Raw genomic sequence first — 14795 nt, 5'->3', positions numbered from 1 at the left:
ATTAATTTTCTAATTATAATAGCAGAAATACGGGTTAATTGAGATTGAAGCTAATAAACAAAATAAATGAGAGAGTTTCTGAAAACTGAATTTCTTTCTCTGATCTGCCAGGGAGCAAAAAGAAATAGTCTTGTGATTTCCAATCAGTTTTATCTTTCCCACCAACTGGAAAATGGAAATGGAACAGCAGTTTTCTGGGAGCTACAGTACATTTTTTCTCTTGTGAGACTTCCAATGCACTACATAATATGATGTTGTGGAATCTCAATAACACACATCATAAAATCACCGCAGACTTTTTCAGCTACAATCAGTATTCTAATACACTGAAATAGAACTTTAACGATTTCATACTTAAATACAGAAGCAGTGAAGGACTACTAGGGCAGAGTAGGAGGTGCTGACAGCCATTTTCTGTATTATGTATTTAAACTGGGTAGCTTGCATATTGCATTTTCAGTATTCTGGTTCCAGCTTACAATTAACCTTAAAAGAAACTCCTAGTTCTTGTCATTAAAGTAAAGATATTTCATGAAGTTTGTCTCAAAGCTAATACCCAGAAGCACAGCAGAGTCAAAACTCAGATGTCATTATAAAAGCACAGTGAAGAGAAATTATTCATGTCTAGGTCTTCCGAGTTACGACATTTTGATGAGGTCTAGAGAGAGGGGAATAAGAATTAGAAATAGATAAAATTTAAATGTATACTGCTTACCAAATGCTTTTCACCTAAAGCTGAAACCACTAAATGTTGAAGTATACTATGAAGCATAAACACATGGTTCAGTCCTCAATAGTATTAGTTATCTGATTCCATAGTTAACTGTTACTTTGGAAGAGATCAGATCATTATGGATCTTTAATACTTTTCTGTAATCCTATTTCAATTTAAAATGGATTGGAATGTCGTAAAATAATTCAAGTACCAAATTACACTAGGCTCTAAAGGGATCACTAACAGAGATTTAACTCTGCACCAAATCCAAAAGCAAACAAAATATTTCTGTTGACCAGCGTTGCTACTAATTCTCTGCCTAAATATATAGCTTTGCTTTCTCTCAGAAAACTGCATTCTATATGATTAATCATATACTTAAAACATCATTGTCTGTTGCCATGGAAGTTATTTCCCCATTGTATCAAGCACAAGAAGAAAGCTTCATTTACATAAACAGTTCTGAAATCTAGAAAAATGCTGAATACTATGTATGGTAAAATATATACATATATGAAAATAATATATCCATTATATGTTTGTCTGAATGAAATTTCCTTGAATACATAAAAATATAGAGGACCAAGTTCCCCCCAAATGCAAATAGTTTCAGAGGCAAGTTCTCTAATTACATTAATGTTTCATGCATGTTTAAGCAATTAGTCTTGATGCTTCTGTTTGGTTTAAAGGGTTTCTTTTCCTTCAAAAAATTCTATTTTTCTTCTAATTAAGGATGTAAGGAGGAAAAAAATATAAGTTGTATAGAATATATGAATTGGAATGTCTCGCACCTTCATTTCATTAGCTTTGTATTAATAGCATAAAAAAGAATTATTTTTGTTTGTTTGTTTGTTTGTTTGTTTGTTGCTATTAATCATATTGAATAACCATTTATTATCTCTTTGGTCAGCTTGGGTCAGCTGTCCTGATCCTCTCTCCTCTGACCTACTTCTGCCCCGTCAGCCTGCTTACTCGTGTAACAACAGGACTCTTTTATTGATACTAAGGACTGAAGTAATATCCAGAGCACAAAACCTTCAAAGCAGTTCTAAAACAAAATTTTTCCAGAGGCTTCCCCATACTGAAGTTCAAATGGTGTAACTGAAAGTCTTGTGAGGCCAATGAGATCTTAATCAGTTTGACTTGTCATTTATTTTGATTAACAGTCATTCTCATTACTACTTATAGAAATAAAATATACAAAAATGGTATTCCAACTTCAACAATCATTCTGCTTATTTCATTATATGTGATGTATTTTCAAAGGTTTAGTTCCTAAATTCATGGGACTATACTAGGTTCATTTAAAAAATAATAATAATTACTTCTTTACTCCATACTGCTTCAGAGAAAAAAAAAACACATAATTTTTATATTTGGGTGCTCAACTCATCATTTTTAATGCTTAGGATTGGTAATATTTCATTATTACAACGATAATCTATGAAGTGAGTGGTGAGAAGCATAAGAAAGGGTTTGCAACTAGCTTAGTTACGAGGCCTTCACCAATGCAATAGTGCTGCAGCTGATCAGTTTATCTGTAACCTATGCCCAATATTTTTCAAGTTCTTGCACCATTCTCCTGATTCTAAATTGCCACACTAGGAACTTACTGTCACTTAGGTCTTAATGATTCTTCTCTGGCTTTTCTTTTTCTTTCTTTTTTTCTTCTTTTTTTTCCTTTTTTTTTTCCCCATCCTTTTTCTTCTTATTTTTATTTTCCTCTTCTTTTTATTCTTCTTCTTTCTTTTCTTGTACTCTGCTGAAGATGTGTTTTCACAAGTAAAATATTGATGGCTGATCAGCATCCATAGAGTTTAGAAAAGGGTATGCATGTTAAGTAATCACTTTTGATAGAGACAAGCACAGCAGTTTGCAGCTTTAGAAAAATCAGACACTTGATGTCAAGACTGTGTAGACCTCCCTGACAGAAAAGTTAGTTAGATCATTTTCTTCCAGTATTTTGGAAGTTGTGACTAATAACCAATTAAAGGCAGCTATTATACCTGAGGGGACTAACATCCAGAGACAAGTGATACTTGCAATTTAAAAGAATTACAAATAATTTTGATTGATAAGATCAATATCAAGATCACTGAACACTCCTATCTATCTATCTATCTATCTATCTATCTATCTATCTATCTATCTATCCATCTATCTATCTATCCAATGCCCACGAGTAAGTTTTTATTTTTGTTAGTGAATTGGCTATTTTAAAAGATAAAATTAGATCTGAATGACTGAGCTTCAGACAATAAACAATCAAATTATTAGTTGATCAGAAGTATCTAGCTAGAAGTAAAAGATCAGTAACAGAGTTTGTATTTATGTTGATTATCTCAGTAACCCTGTGACTTCCCGTTTGTTAAAGAAAGATTATTCTTATTGTAGGTGATATAGGGCACTGAAACACAGGGAAGAAAAAAAAAATGGAACTGGCTTTTCTCCTAAAACGTACTGAGTTCATTCACTCCTTTCTTTTCTATAAACATGACTACACACCCACTGATTCTGGGATGTATTCCAGCTACAATGAATTCAAAGTGACGAATAAGCACAGTTGGATGGCTTGTAAGGTGGTTGGCTAAAGAATTAGCAGAGAAATAAGAAAAAAAAATGTGAACACAAGTAATAATCATTCCTTTGATTCTATTTCTCTTGATGCTTTTTCTTTTCAGTTCTATATATTTTATTATCTTGTGATGAATTATTGCATTAAAAAATCTCATCTTCTGGAATTTTTTAAGGTTGTAATGGACTTCAGAATATGACTCAGAATTACAACTCAGAGTCACAGCTGTGAGTTCACAAGGCATCATTTTTTTTCCCAGGGCTGTGTATGTTCTCTATTGAACATGATCTTGGAAAGCTTTTGACTCTGTAGTGAAACATTTTTCTCATCCTGCATTTATTTTTTTTTAACTTCAAAACCTGTAGAGTATTCTTAGCTGTATTTAATGCAATATTGTTAAGTTTGTAAGAACTTACAGGAGTTTTTTAATATTAATGTTTTATTAACATGTCAGACAAGGCAGCTAGCAAAGGTTAATTGAGATTCTGGATATTCAAGAACTGCAGAAAAATCTTTCAATCTTTTCTAGAGATATGTGGTTCAAATGACTCGAGTACACATGTTTTGTTCTCAAAAACCAGTTGGTAATCACAGACATACAAGAATACTGAAGAACAATCTGGGCATCTGAATATTAACTTCAGAACAATTTTAAATGATGTGGAAACACTTCTGTTAGGAAAACATTTATTAAGATTTTATGAAAATAAGATAGAAATACACTAATCAGCAAGTGAAGTAAAGGTGAACCATGTCAAAGTAGAAGTCATTCTTAACTAAAGCTAGTTATGCTAAGCAAGACTTTATTGATCTACTCATAGTTTCAGGTATGAGTTTAATTTGAATGCTTTCACATGCCATATAAGTGATATAATTTTGGAAAAGCTGATATGTCTGTGCTGTCAGGATTCTACTCCTTTTATTGCGTGTTTCACCCATGTAATCTGCCTAGTAGATGGAAGTTTTAGGAATCACTTAGAAAAAAAATAATTTCAACTTTTCTCCCAGCTATTTTTAATGGTAGTGACAGAAAAGTTTAGTATCGAGATAACATGAATTAATTTAGCAACTGATCCAGAGGAAAAATAATATCAATTGCTGTGGTTCTTTGTGGTTTTTTTTTTGTTGTTGTTGTTGTTGTTTCTTTGTTTGGTTGTTTTTCTTTAGATAAGATTTAGGTAGTGGAAGTAACAACTACTGTAGAAAATTCAAATCCTAACTTACAAGTTAAGATTTAGAAAAATATGACATACAGGCAATGATGTGTTTCATTTAAAGGTAACTCAAATTTGGGGATAAGATATGTATATTTTACAAAAAAATTCTTCCAAAACCAAAAATCATGTCCAGCTTTGTATCTCTGGAGATAATGAATGAAATATTGTAGCAAATTCACTCTTAGTCACAGGTAAAAGTTTTAGCAATTTTCTTGATATTGAGTAATAAGCAAGGTGCCACTGCAATGTAAAAAAAGCTGTTTAAGTTTCTAAATGAGAATATGAAAATTGTATAGGAAAAACTTACAAAATGTCTTGTTGCTAAGAAAATTTCATTATGCAGTTAGCCATTTTGAAAATGTGCAGAATTTTTGAACTGAAATGGTATTAATAATAAAAAAGGAGTCCTAAGATAATGCACAGTAAAGAGCTACTCCGGCTCTAGTATCAGTGTTTCTCCTGCCAATTCTACTGTTTTCACTGATTTTCTTTCTCTATATTGCTACCTGTAGCAATGTTTAAGAGGGAATAAATTTTCACTCTTTTGTCTGTGACATCCAAAAGAAGAGATCAGAAAAATTGTCCTCAATAAATAAAGATAAACAAACAAACAAAAAACAGAAACTAAGGGCACAGACTGTTTCCATAATGATTTCTTTAAGAAACAAACACAAATAAATAAGTAAATAAAAAATCTAAAGAATAGTTATGTTTATGTTTTCATCAGGGCTTGAGATGTGACAAGGATCTATACTAATTACCCAGTTACATAGTAAAGGACTTTTCTGCATATGCAAAATATTTCAATTCAATAATTTAATCAGACCTTCAAGCTACCAAGAAAAAACTATGGGTATGATACATACTGAACAAATATATTTATTCATTTATTTACTTATTTGAATGTCCTGATAAAGCAAGGTTGAACAGTAGGTAGCTGTGGCTTTAGGCTAAGGTTAAGTCTGAAATTCATTGCACTTACCTCAATGCACAAAGTCTGATATTAGGTCTATTCTGCACACTGATATTTGCGTGGCAATGTGGTGAGATATTAGGGTTGCTGTGAGATCCCACTCAATTCAATTTGTACTTGTCTGATGTGCAACTTATAAAAGATTTTATTCCTAGACAAATTTATAGAGGATAGCAGTTTATGTAGACTATGCCACCCTCTACGTTAGGTTGCCCAAAGACCCATCCAACCCAGCCTTGAACATCTCCAGGGAGGGAGCATCCACAGTTTCCCTAGTGGATGCACTTTTCCAGTCCATCACCAACCTCTGAGTAAAAAATTACTTTCTAACTTCTAATTTAATATCCCCTCTTTCAGTTTTAAACCATACCCATTTCTGCTTTCACTACCAGATCATATAAAGTCACACTGTATCTTTTTAAGTTGTTCCCTCTAGCTACTGACAGGCTGCAAGGAGGTCTCCTGTAATCTCCTTCTTTACCCCAGACTGAGTTACTGTATTTCCTTCGCCCTTTCTTCATAGATGTGCTCTAGCTTTCTGATTATCTGCATGGCCATTCTCTGGACCCATCCTAAAATCTCAGCATCTTTCTTGTGCTGGAGGCCCCAACTCTGTATGCAGTACTCCAAGTACAGCCTCACAATGACTGAGTAAATGGTGGCAATTCTCCTGCTATTCCCTATTTTTATACTGCCCAGGATACAGGTCCCTTTCTACAGCATCCCTTTCTTCTGTCTTACCAACTGCATCACTTGCTGAGAATGAACTTAAACCTACTATATAGGTCACTGATAAAGGTGTTAAAGAGCATGGGCATCAGGATGGACCCTTGAGATGTATCATTCATCACCAAATTCTGCCTGGACATTGAGTTAATTATAACACCCTGGCTGCAAACATCCAACTAATTTCTTTCTATTGATTAGTCCATCCTTCATATTAATGTCTCCAATTTAGAGAAAAAAATGTGTTGTGAATTTAGAAAAAAAAAATTAGAAAAAAGAAGGTCTGACAGACATCTAGGTAGATGGCATCAGTTAGTCTTCTCTTATTACTGACTCAATCACTCAATTGTAGAAAGCCACCAGACTGGTCAGGCAAGATTTGCCCTTGATGAAGCCACTTTGACTCTGTTGAATCTACTTCTTATGCTTTAGCATAGTCTCCAAAAGAATCTTTTCCACTACTTTCTCAGGCAGAAAAGTGAGGCTCGCTGGTTTGTAGCTCCCTGTGTCTTCCTTTCTGCCCTTAAAGATGGGACTGATATTTCCCTTTTTCAATCACTTGGGACTTCACCTGACTTTTCAAATATAGTGCAGTGGATTGACAGCTACATCAGCTAGTACCCTTAGGACTCTGAGGTGCTTGTCATTGGGTACCATGTAATTCTATGTGTTTGGTCTCACCAAGTGGTACTGAAGCTGCACTTTTGCTCTCCCAACCCCCACCTAAATGGAGTTAAATATATTCTACATGTTTCATATATGGAAAGACTGTCTGTCACTGAAGACTGGGGCAAGAACTTGCTGAGTACCTCAGCCTTCTCATTGTTTGTACTTGTCAATTCTTCCCTCTCATTTACAAGATGGGATTACATTCCCCTTGTTTTTTTTCACATCAGCTTACACCATGTCACTTGCCTCTGCTCTTAGGCCCTAGGAGGACTTCCAGAATGTGGTGTTTCTCAATATATACTACAAATATAAACAGACAAAGTAAACAATTAGGTCACATTTATGCCAGCATTCCAAAACCAGGAGAGTCAAATATACCTGATGGAGGTTTCTGCATATAGTATTTGTGTAACTGAAGAGAATCAGAAGAGAATGTGTGAGAATCCTTCTTTCTTTGTTTTTTGGCTCAAAGCTTGCTTCCTGAGGTATTTCTTGTGATAAGACTCTGATTGATTTGTTGAGGAGGCAACTGATGGGTGCTAACCTTGTGACAATCGATATCGCTTTGGGAACATTTGAAAGCCCCTTCCCCCAGAGCTGCTTGCTCTGTAGAAGAGTGGAAGAGAGTGCTCAGGAGTGTTCACTGGTGGAAGATCTGGCCTGTGACTAAACAGCTCCAGCTAGGCGTGGGAAAACTGGGGAATGATACATTGTGTTCTGTGAAAAACAGGATGCAGATGGGCATCCCTGCTCCCTCTTATCTGCTGGCAAAGCACGGAAATGGGAACAAAGGAGTTTCTTCTGAGATCCCAGAGCCAGAAGCTGCCACTCCAAGGAGACCTGACTCAACCAACTTGGATTTGAGCTGTCACTCCAAAGACAGCTGACTTGATCACTTTGAAAGCATTGAAAAGGGGCCATCACCGCCGTGGTCACCGTCGTTCTCATTGTCATCGTTGTCGTTCTTCTAATCGTCAATAGAACAACTTTGCCCAATGACCCACCACTACCGAAGATCAAAGACTGAACTATGAACCTCGCTGAATGCACGGTGGTGACTATCTCCCTCTTGCTTCCCATAAAGACTCCTTGCTTCTTCTTTTCTATCTTTTCTATCGCCCTCCTTCCCTTCCCCATTACCCAAATTCAAAATAGTGTCTGTCCTCCCCTTCCCCATTTCCCTAATTAAGATCTGTAATAAACTGGTCAGCTTAACATTTGAACCGTTGTTTCTTAATCTCACGCTGGGTGTATTGTTAATAAAAGAACCTCCTCTCCCTCCTATAAATTGGAGCGAGACAGAATGCTAGGACAATTTCTATTCCTGCTCTGTTTACTAATGTAAGTTATGTACAGCTATGCAGAGACCGTTTTGTTGTGCTTGGAAAATAAATATGTAGTTAGCAACTCCTGCCTCCGTATCTGGTTTTTCTATTTTAGCTACTTTTGTTATTTTCCTCTATTTTGTCTTTACTTAAGTTAAAATGCATAGACATTTATTTGTCTTTGTCTTTGTTTTACAGTTGGATGGCATTTTTACGTCAGTGATTTCCACTGCTTTGCTAACTCCACACTGACAGTAAAACCAAATATTTGGCTTGCACTTAATCACTTTTCATATGCCCTAGATTTGATGTTTTCTTTGAATAAAAGAAGTCATCAAGAATGTGATGTAAACACAAATATGCAATTGTTCCATTATTTCCTTAGACCATTCTTGTTTCAGAATACAGTGGCTAATTTTGAGATCACATTATCAGCAAAGGGGAAAGAAAAAGACAGAAATGTCAGTCGGTTTTGTAGTGTAGTTGGAAACCTGTTCCAAATATTTTGAGATGCGTTTTGATAAACGCACATATTTTAAAAACGATCTGAGTAGTTCTTACCCATCTTTCAACATGTGGAAAATTCTACAAAATTTTCTTACAAAAAAAGAAAAGTGCTTAATAATATTAGATAAAAGCTATGATTAAGTTTGATTACCTCCTTTAAGCTACTTCTGAAAGACTTCTTTGTCTCTTTTCCTTTCACTAATATATTTGGGTTGAAAACACACAAATATGAATGCATTTTATTTTGACTGAATGACATATTATTGACATCATACTTTACATACCTGTCCATATTTTATGCCATATTTGTACGGGAACTGCTGAATCATGTCCTGAACCTCTGATTGACCACCTGAGGTGAGCAATGAGTCAGCCCTGGGAGCATAGGTAAAGGCAATTCTCTTGTGCTACTGGAAGGGGTGGAGCCTTGTTCCACCTATCCTAAACCCCATTTAAGAGCTGACTACCACTTGGGAAGGATCTCTTTTGGAGATTGTCCCTCTTGAAGTTGTCTTAGCAAGCCAAGGACAAGGGTAAGCTTTCCATCCATTCTTTTTTAGTGTGATAACCTGTTTAGCCTAACTTTCCTGTATGTTTCTTAATTATGTCTGTATATTTATTGTTTATATACATATTTTAAAAAAATGGAAACAAAAGCTGAAGAGACTGCGGTTTTATTTGAAAAAGATAGAATTAAAGATATGAGAAATTAAAATACAAGGTAGGCAGGTGTACTATTTACTTTATCTTCCTTGTGAGTCTTTGTTGTAGAGCAAAATAAATTTGAGAAGTCTGAAAGGAGAACTGTACACTTTAAATGGTTAATAATCAGGATGACAAAAGTTCTACCTTCTTAATATTCTTGGATTGGGTTGGATTTAAGTTTAGACTGTACCAGGCACTCATCCAGCCTATGGAAGCATCAATATCCTGCTTTACTTAGTGATACCTGAAACAATTTTGAAATCTCTTTTCCAACAAAGTGATTTTCTGTGGTTTGTTTTGGGAAACAAACACTTGGTTTATGCCTCATAGCCAGCTCTCTGTGACCCTGTAGCAGAAGAAGCTGTAACTTCTGTTTTTATGATTTACATTTTGGTGTCTATGTAGCTGTGATGATTTCAACAACCAACTAAAAGGCAGAGGAAATTGAGTGAAGTGGTGGCCTCGTCTGGGGAAATAAACCTGCTAGTAAAAGTTTCAGTTGTGCAGAGAAAAAAGCTCTTCACGTGCCTCCAAGGGTCGGTAAGTAAAGGCTGTTCATTCCTACTTAAAAGTTTACTTTGCAGGGAGATGTAGGAAAAAAGTCCCTTAAAACTTTGCACGTATATCTAGCTGTGAACCTCCTGAAGTAATGTGATAGACAACTGTAATTTAACACAGCTGCTCATAATGTCCAGAAGCAGACTTCTGGGACTGAACAAGATTTTTCTATCTTTAGTTAAAGCTAAAAATTAATTAGTCTCTCTCTCTCTCTCTCTCTCTCTCTCTCACACACACACACACACACACACACACACATACACACACAAAAAAAAAAAAAAAAAAAAAGGCAAGACTTGACTGCTGAAATCTAGCTGACTACCCATTGTTTCACTGTATCTTGATTAAACCTGAACGCTGGGGAGGAGGAACTATATGGAGTCAGACTAGATCAGAAAGATTTCAGGTAATATCAGCTTGCCTGCTGTAACACTCAGTAACCAGTAACATCTGACATACTTCGTGCTGGATTAAGCAATGAATAAAATATTAGTCAGTGTTTTAATCACGTGAATAAGCTTAAAATACATTTAATTTTTAAAATCTCTTTTGACCACTGGTACAAAAGCATCTTAACGCTTCAGTGTAAAACAAATTCACAAGAGGTGACTTACAGATCTAGTCAGATCTAGTAAAAAAAAACCACTTACTAATGAAATTAGTGTTAAATTACTCATAAATTCAAGATTGTTTTTTCTTAGTTTGAACTTGGCAATTGAAATTAATTGATAAATGCAACATTCTGCTATGCAAAGACTCTTCCTAAATTGTATGTGTGTGTATGAAAAAGATAAATAAGTTGTGAAAGACAAGAACAAATAAAATCCCTTATTAGGAAGAAAATATATATCCCCTCACTCAAATCAATTCTTTTCTAAATAGTTGTAAAATGACTATATTACTGCCTGTCACTGGTTGTTTTGTGCTTTTCTATATAAAAAAGATAAGTCAAAATATGTAAAATGCTTATTTCTAAAAACAGTAATATCAAAATGAATGTATTAGTTACAGTTTATCAGAGTGATAACTTTTTTCTTTCAGTCTTGTTTAGTTTTCTTCATGAAGAAGATATTTCTAAATTAATGGAACTACTCATTTTTTGAAAATACTATTATTTTAAGAATTATTTACACCATGAAATGTTGTTCAGAATGTTATAGGTGTTTCTACTCTTTTCATGTTCATAACATGCCCTTGTAATTGCTATGAATCCTCCATTCCAAGTTGAAATTGTTCTAAAGCTATAACCTATATACCTATTTCTTTTTGCTACTTATTTTTCCTAGTATAGGAACTGAATTATCATGAACCATCACTGAGATATCCATGCAAGTGTTTGAAAATAAAAATTAACTTTTCTTTCTTCTTATAGTCATAACCCATGTTATTGTTAAGGAGAAAAGAAATACGGATTTTTCTGTTACACAATCGTACTTTTACACAGAAAAACATTTAATAGCATAGCTTTCATAAATCATACTGCATGCATTTGTCTTCTTCTTGTGCCACTCAAGATACTTCATACTTGAAACTAAAGTAAAAAGGCAAAAATATGAAAAATGTGTATCATTTACTGCTGAGGATGGTCCTTGTGAGCACAGGAGAGAGCAAAAATGAAGAGTTAAGAACTGTGTGAGTTTAGTGGGAGAAATAGAAAGTGTTGAAAAGTTTTTGGAATTACCAGCACTTTATGGATAGTGACATTATGAGAGAACAAGGAGGCTGTTTTCTAGCGATCTCCATGATAAGATCACATCGTATCAGACATCTTTCTTAATTTTGATTGAAATAAAGTAATTTGCATTTGTACCTATTTCAAAGTCATTAATCCATTTGTATGTATTAATTAGTCAATTTTGTATTCTGTTTTCACTTCAATATCCTGAAAGGTTTGTAATTTTCAGATAACTGCTATTCAATTATTTACCAGTGTAGGACTGAAATCTCAGCACTGATTACACTTGTCTGATTTTTCTATCACTTATTTCCTATATACAACGAAGCCTTGATGTATGATATTCTTGCTTCATAGTATCAGTACAATGGATGTTATTCCCAAATAAGCCCCACTGAATTGCATTTTGTTTAGGCATTTTTTTGAAATGGAAAAAAATAAAAAATTTAGAATACCCAGAGCTCAGACTGAAGGGACTCACATATGTATGTATACTGACTTTTTGTTTCATTTTTGGAAAATAAATGAATCCAAATATTAAATACTTGGATATTTAAAATATATTTTAGAATTTAGAAATTATATGAGAAAAAAATAGAATTCATAGAAATATGGAAAATAGTTAAAAATATTTTATAGGAGTTTATACTTATGAGGGCACTTAAATGGCTGTAGTTTACTACATAAAATTTGAATGGGAAGCTGGAAATTCAGAAAGGAGTTGGGAGGTCTTCAGACTTATACTGACTGGAAAAGGGTATGAGGGTCAAGCAGCTTTATGAGTGTCAGGAGGATTTCTCACTGTCAGCAGAAAGACCTTCTGTTGTGAATCTTAAAACAAGCAAGAGTTTATCTTCAGACCATGTTAAATTAACGGGGGGGGGGGGGGGAACCACAAAAACAACACACAGACAACCCAGCAAAACACAGTTCTTTTGACAGCATGGCTCTTATAGTTGATTACAGAGGAAAAACAGCTGAGGCTGTTTCAGTAGTGTCTGAACCAGCACGGCTTTGCATGCTCCTCTTTGGCAAGTGAGGCTGAAACTCTCTCTAGAAGAATCAACAATTGCAAGACCTTTCTGTGTAACAGTTTTCTGCTTTACTTTCAGTGATGGAAAGGAAGACCTGTCTAGTTGATGAACAACCCTAAAGCATATTCTTTTCATTCCACATTTCTGAGGCTTTGTTCTAGTTCTACTCTAGTTAGGTTGATAAAGTTGTGACAACCATGGTATTACTGGATCTGCTGTCCATTGTACACCTTCACATTGTTGCAAGTAAATAGTTTTGGCTCATGGAATTTCACTTAATTTAGATTGAAATAACATAAATATTTAATGAGTAATTCATAAGTTGAGTAAAGAAGAACAGTAGTAAAACGAAAACTTAAGGAAGCAATTTTCCTCTGTCCCCCAGGATCAGTTTCAATCCCTAACCTGGCATGAATGCAGTCACTCCGAGTTGTCCTTTCCACAGTGTGAATCATCAGTGGACATTGGTCTTTTCTGAGGAGGAGAAGAAGCTTCCTTCTGTGTGTCTACAGCAATGACCAGTAACTTCTTCCTTCCAGGCATATCTCCTCTTTCTTGTCTATGTTTTGTTTTTGTTTTTTTTTACTCCTCCACTGTGTCCAGCCTTCCTCCCCCCCCGTCCATACACACACACCTGGAACAATGCAGAACATTTCATGGCCTCCCCTGCATGAGACAGTAAGGACAACATCTCGTTTTCAAAATTAAAAGTGTGCCACAAATATATGAAATTAGTATTAAAGCAACAGTATGGTTAACTGAAAAATTAACATGAAATAGCCCCAAACTACTCATAGTTAAGGAACAACTTACACTAAGCTGAGATGAGTGACTGTTTTTAAGATTACGTGCTGGAAAATGTGTACAATCTTTCTTTCTTTTGCTGCAGGGTTGATGTCTTATAAAATTAATAATAAAGAACAAACAAGAATTTGCCTTTTAAGCTACATAAGAAGTTGCCTAGAGCTCAAGAGTACAACACTTCCTTTTGTACTTATAATTCTTAGCATAATAATGTAACAGTTTTTAGAGCACTATTCAGTTAAGTTTCTGTGGTATGCTTTTATGCCTCCACCTTTCCATTAATGCAGAGAAGGACTTTGGAAGAACTACACCTCCCTCTGAGTAGGCTAAAATTCTGTGAAGTATTTAGGGGTTCTTTTCTTTTCTACAGAAGTCACACACGGGAGAATATCTCGTGTGGATATACAGAGATTTACACAAAGTGCTTTCATTAGCACTAATAGAAACATAAATAGTTATGTGCCAACTCTCTCTTAACATTTTAAACCAGCACAGAATAAACATTCATGTCAAACACCAAGGGAGCTGCATCTAGATTCAATAAAGTCTGAAGTAAATGTTTTCCATAGTCACAGTTTGATTTAGATTAATTTGAATAATGTTTTGAACCTTGCTGTGTAAGTTTAAACTCAGCTTGCCATTTGAAAGTCAAAATATCCCGGCCATAAGCAATGCCTATAGTTCCAAGTAAGAGCTACAGCAGTTTGCATATAATTTACTTTGTAAAGGTCTGTTGGCTGTGGCTTTTTGTTTGCTTGCTTGCTAGATTAGCTGGATCTTTGCAAGTGCGCACACGCAAACACATTTTATTTAAAACTAATTATGGCATTTATTTTTAACCAATTCACATAGCAAAAAGGCAATTAAAACTATGAGAAATTGTAGGATAAGATCTTTTTTTTTTTAGGGAGAAAGAAAATTTCACACTTCTAGTTTCTGGAAAACGGTGCCACCTCCAATAAGATAAAATGATTGATGCCATGCAGGGATTTCAAGAATTGCCAAAGCCAGCTTTGCAGTCTTCAGAAAAGGAGAGCTCTCCCCTGCCACTAGACACTTTCTATCCTGTAAGTATTGTTTCTCTAAAGGAGAAACAGATTAAATTCCAGCTGCTCTCAGTTCTTAACCAGGTCTGTTGAAGAATGTGGCTTTTGAAAAGTTGTATCAATACTTCCCTTTCATTATTACCAAAGCAGGCTTAACTGTCTTTGATGTCTTCTTACCAGCATCATTACAGTTTTCTAAAACCAGTGAATAGTAGGCTTTATTTAAGGTCATGTTGAAATTCTGAGTTGGAATTGCAATGAATTGG

At 34.9% G+C, this 14795-nt stretch overlaps 1 long non-coding RNA gene across 1 annotated transcript; it reads left to right on the top strand.

The window, feature by feature from the left end:
- The first annotated feature begins 9199 nt into the window (after positions 1-9199).
- LOC125687863 (uncharacterized) lies at positions 9200-14322 on the top strand. The gene is made up of 3 exons (XR_007374500.1): positions 9200-9240; positions 9818-9952; positions 13065-14322. It is a non-coding gene; the product is annotated as an uncharacterized LOC125687863 (long non-coding RNA).
- Positions 14323-14795: the final 473 nt, after the last annotated feature.

The sequence above is a fragment of the Lagopus muta genome, chromosome 1 (genome assembly GCF_023343835.1).
Source record: "Lagopus muta isolate bLagMut1 chromosome 1, bLagMut1 primary, whole genome shotgun sequence".
Taxonomy (NCBI): domain Eukaryota; kingdom Metazoa; phylum Chordata; class Aves; order Galliformes; family Phasianidae; genus Lagopus; species Lagopus muta.
This window is presented reverse-complemented; position numbering and strand designations above follow the sequence as displayed.